The sequence below is a fragment of the Empidonax traillii genome, unplaced genomic scaffold, assembly GCF_003031625.1.
Source record: "Empidonax traillii isolate 1590-97213 ecotype Southwest subspecies unplaced genomic scaffold, ASM303162v1 scaffold372:size565953, whole genome shotgun sequence".
Lineage (NCBI taxonomy): Eukaryota > Metazoa > Chordata > Aves > Passeriformes > Tyrannidae > Empidonax > Empidonax traillii.
Window position 1 is genome coordinate 461,215 of NW_020955565.1, and position 5,591 is coordinate 466,805.

Sequence of the window (5,591 nt, forward strand, 5' to 3'; positions counted from 1 at the left end):
TGTTTCTTTTTGGTCAGCACAGCCTTAATGTCTAACCAGTCCCAACTTAGCTCTGACAAGCCCTGACTTGTTTCTGGCAGGGGCCTTTTCAGGCCTATGCCCCAGACAAGCCTTGACCAAACTGCAACAACTCCCCCCTTTTGAGCATTCTTCAATCTTCAATTGCAAGGATGCTCAAATCTTTCCGTTGTCGCTTCTGATTCTTCGGGAGGAGAATCACCGTCCGGAAGAAGGACTTCTTTTCGAGTCAGCACCATCATAACTCGCCGAGTGTGTTGTCCTTCTTTTGCGATTATTCTTAAGAGACACTTATATACTATTAAAGCAAGAAGAATTATTATGTTAAACATTAAAACATATTGAATGATGGAAGACAGCTATTTTGACATATGAAGACCGAGGGAGCTGAATAATTCGCCGATCCAATTATGTTCTACTGACCAATTCTTTAGGTAGACCTGGTCTCCTGGAGAGATGTCATGTACTGGATTTTCCAGAGGCAGGGGCCGATTTCGCTGTAAGGCTCCTCGGAGCGCTGCAAGGGTCTTATTTAGAGACAAAATATAGTTAAATACAATTTGGTCTCCCAGTACATGAGGATCACCCTGGTAGGTTGCTGCATGGTATGGTTTTCCATACAGGATCTCATATGGGCTCACTCCGATTCTTTCTCTGGGTTTAATTCTAATTCTTAACAGAGCAAGCGGCAATGCTTGGGGCCACTGGATTTTTGCTTCTTGACAAATTTTCTTTAATTGATTTTTCAAAGTCTGATTCATTTTCTCTACCTGTCCACTAGATTGTGGTCTCCATGGAGTGTGGAGATTCCATGTTATTCCTAACATTGTGGCTAAATCCTGTACGACTCCTGCAATGAAATGTGGCCCTCTATCTGAGGACAATCCTAACGGTACTCCAAACCTCGGAATGATTTCTTTTAGGAGGGTTTTCACTACTTCCTTTGCTTGATTAGTTCTACATGGGAAAGCTTCTGGCCATCCTGAGAAAGTACACACATACACTAGTAAGTACTTGTATGTTTGAGCCTTTGGTAATTCTGAGAAATCTACTTGCCAATAATCTCCTGGAAGTTGCCCAATTTGAAGTTTCCCCATTTGTACCTGTTTCCTAACTATAGGGTTATTTTTAATGCAGGCCGGGCAGGTTGCATTCGCTCTTTTTGCTAGTGTTAACATCTGATTTGAGAAAATCTTATGTTTTAGAAATTTTACCAAAGCCTCTGCACCCCAATGGCACTTACCATGTTCAACCTCAAGTACTGTCTTCATTATTCTGATTGGCAGTATTACTTGCCCAGTAGGGGTAATATACTATCCTTTCACATTTTTCTTTGCTTCCATTATTTGGGCCAATTTCACATCCTCTGGTGTATAATGGGGTTTTTCTTCCATGTGCACTGCTGCCAGATTGTCACGAGTTGGTAACAAAGCCATTTGAGTCCAAGTTCCTGTAGCTACCCACCGAGCTGCCTGATCTGCCAGTCTGTTCCCTTGAGACTCGGGTCCTGAATCAGGCTGGTGTCCTTTTACATGCATTATCGCTACGGCTGCTGGTTGATGTATGACTTCCAGGAGTTGTAGTATTTCGTCCCGGTCCTTTATGGCTGAGCCTTGGGAAGTAAGTAGCCCTCTTTCCTTCCGCAGTGCCCCATGTACATGGACTACTCCAAAGGCATATTTAGAGTCAGTCCATATGTTCATCCTTTTTCCTTGACTCAGATTCAGGGCTCTCACCAGTGCCCAAATCTCAGCTTTCTGTGCAGATGTTCCTGGGGACAGTGCTTTTGCTTCTACAATCCCCTGTGAAGTAACCACCGCGTACCCAGCATACCTGGTTCCGTTTTCCACAAAACTTGATCCGTCTGTGAACAGTTCCCAATCTGGATTTTCCAGCAGTTCATCTTTCAGGTCCTTCCGACTTGCATAGACATGCTCGATAGTCTCCATGCAGTCATGTTCCAGGACTCCCTCTTCCTGTGTGGACCTGAGAAACTCAGCTGGATTGAGATGGTTAGTGACTTTTAATTCAATGTCATCCTGTTCTCTGAGCAGGGCCTGGTATTGCAACATTCTGCTAGAGGAGAGCCAATGCCCTCCCTTCTGTTCCAGAACTGCAATAACCATATGTGGTACGTACACTGTGATGTGCCTTCCCAGTGTCAGTTTACAGTGTCAGTGCTTCCTGAATTAGTGTCACTGTGGCTGCCACCGCCCTCAGGCAACCAGGCCATCCCCCACTTACAGCGTCCAATTGTTTTGAGAAGTACCTGACGGGTCTCTTCCACGGTCCCAATCGTTGGGTGAGTACTCCCAGAGCCAATCGTTGTCTTTCACAGACATACAGCTGGAAATCTTTAGTTAAATCGGGCAGTCCCAGGGCAGGTGCTTCTCGCAAGGCTTTCCGGTGCCAATCGGATGCAGAAGAAGGCATCTTTCAGATCTATTACTGAAAACCACTGGAATTTCTCAGAAACAGATGTTAACAGGGTATAGGGATTTGCTACGAGAGGGTAAATGTCTTTAGTTAACAAATTGACCGCCCGTAGATCTTGTACCAATCTGTATTTTCCGTTAGGTTTTCTGACTGGAAAAATAGGTGTATTAAATTCTGATTCACATTCTTGTAATATTCCAAGAACTAGAAACTGTTTGATTAAAGGTGCTACCCCTCTTCTTGCTTCTAAACTGATTGGGTACTGTTTTACCTGTACTGGCTGTGCTCTTTCTTTGAGCTCTATTACTACCGGGGTTGCTGCTTTGGACAATCCTGGGGCCCCAGTCTCCCATACCCAAGGGACCACTGCTTGTTCTATTTCATGAGGAATTGCTTCTGTTTCTATTTTATTTACAGCAAATATCTGTGCCACATTTTCTTCTGGAATCTCTAATTTGACCCTACCCTTTTCAAACACAATTGTGGCTTGTAGGGAAGACAATAAATCCCTCCCTAATAAACATTTCGGGCTATTAGGCATGTAAAGAAATTGATGATCCAATTGCTTTCCTCTAAATTTAATATCCAGTGGACGCAAGAATGCCCTTTCCTCTGTTTGACCTGATACACCCACGACACGAACAGTTGAATTACTCAAGGGACCCATTAATGTATTCATTGCGGAAAAACTAGCTCCGGTATCCATGTGGAATTCCATAGGCTCTCCTTCTATCTCCAGGATAACCTTAAGATCCCGATCTAGTCAGCTTTGACTCTGGTAATCCTGCAACATAAATGCTTGGGCGACACCTTGCGGTGTCTCAGCATTTGCACCCTGCATGTTTTCAACAAATGGGTTCACCCCTAATCCCACACCCATAGGACATTCATTTTCCAATGCCCCTGTCCTTTGCACAGCGCACACTGGTTCAACCCTAATTTACCACATCCTCCTTGAAATCCAAAACCTGTTTGGTTACCAAGACCTCGACCAACCCCTCTTCCCCTAATTCCCCGTCCCCTCCCCCTATGTACTCCGCCTCCTGCAGCTTGTAAAATTGCCAACATGCTCGCTTGCTGTCTCTTTGCAGTTTCTTGTTCTCTATTATTATACACTTTCCAAGCCACCTCTAACAGACCAGTTCAAAGTCCTCGGAATTCTACTCCGTATTCCTTCTACTAACAGTTCCTGATAAGATTTCAACCTATGATAATCGTCTGCCGCGTTCGGATTCCATTCTGAGTCCTCCCGCGGCACCCAATCATTCACTGTCCCCTGTCCTGGCTGAGCCCGTATCCGTTCCCTGGCTTTTTCAACCAGCACTCGTAATACCATTTCTTTTTCGATAGAATCTCGAATTGTATCCAACAAAACCTGCAAATCATTCCAATCTGGATTCTGGGTTTTTATAACCATTTTAACAACACGTGCCACGCGCTCAGGGTTTTCCCTGTATGCTCCTGCTGACTGCTTCCAAATTAACAAATCATTAGGTGAAAAAGGAACTTTTACCATCACCTGCGCTCCCCCCGCCCCAACCGCTTCGTGCAAAGGAGCCATTAACCTCGGAGGGGAGGGTGACACAGCCCTCCTTTGTTCCCGGTGTTTCCCCCGCTCCCTTCCCCCCCTCCGAGTTCTTCTCGCTAACGGTGTTTTATCAAGGCGCTCTTTTTCTTCTTCGTCCGTAGATGATTCTAATGGAGGCATGGGTGGGGAAACTGCGCGTGTCGGGGGTACGGGTAGGGAGGCTGCACACATTGGAGGTACGGGTGGAGAAGCTGCAAGCACAGGGGGTGGGGGTGGAGGAGTTGCCAGCACCGGGGGTGGGGGTGGGGGGTCCGTACGCATCGGCGGCGCAGTAGGAGTAAGGCTTGGGGATATCAGCAAAGTTACATCCTCCTCAGGTTCTAGAGACCGCATTTTCCGTTCTTTACATTTCACGCATTCATTTTGTGATACCTTTAATGCCAGCATCCCAGATTCCTCCAGCCACTCAGGCTTGTGTTTTAAATAGTAAAACAAGTCCAGATATGGTATTTCCTCCCACCTATTATTGTCTCTCAGATATTGCATTAAAGGAGCCCTTATTTTTAATGTTATTGTGCCGTTTCTTGGCCATCGCACCCCCACAGTATCATACTGGGGCCACACATTATTACAGTAATTGATTAACTGTTTCTTACTCAGTTCTTGCCCAAAATTTTCCTCTTTCCAATGCTTTATTATACAACCGAGCGGAGAATCGTCAGGAATTTCAGAACACGATAACGCTTTAGAGGCTTTAAAAGGCATCATACTCACAGCAACACGAGACACGTACGCGAACTACAAATACCACAAGCAGCTTACGAGACCGGATTTTACAACCCGTCGGCCGGGAAACGCCGACTTACCGCAGCCTTTTGCGGCGTTTTTACGGCTAACTTGCCGAGCTCTGCTGTTTTACAGCGAATGCCGGCTCCGCGCAGTTTCTGCTGCGCTTACGGCCAGCGCTATACGCGACCACAACCAATTCCACCGAACTCCGCTGCTCACGGCAAAATGCTGGCTCAGCGCCGCTTTTCGCCGCGTCTAACGATACAGCTACCACAACCAATTCCTGCCAAATTTCCCTGTTTACGGCAAATGCCAGCTGGGCGCAGCTTCGCTGCGCTTTACGGCTAGCAACCTTTTTCCACAACCAATCTTGCCGATTTCCCTCTTTCGACAAGTGCTAGCTCGGCGCAGCTTTGCTGCGCTTTACGGCTAGCAACCTTTTCCATAACCAATCTTGCCGATTTCCCCCTTTCGGCAAGTGCTAGCTCAGCGCAGCGACCACTTGCGACTTATTGGCTAGCGCCTAGGCTTCCCCAAATTCCTCTTTTTCGCCCAGCCCAGCGGGTATACACAGTCCCGTCTAACAGGTAGGCTTTTACCACCGATATTAGAATAAAGCACCTCCGGGCTTACCTCGTATGGTCGTCCGACAGGCGCGGGGTCGGTCACGGGTAGATGTTCTCCCCAGAAATCATCTGGCTTGCCGGCGCGGAGTAGATCGGCTCGTGATCCGCCCCAGCGACCCCCGGAGTCCCTTCGTGGTCGCCAGAAAACTGTTGCCCGTAATGAGAACACAAACTAACAGAGTGTCAGTTTATGC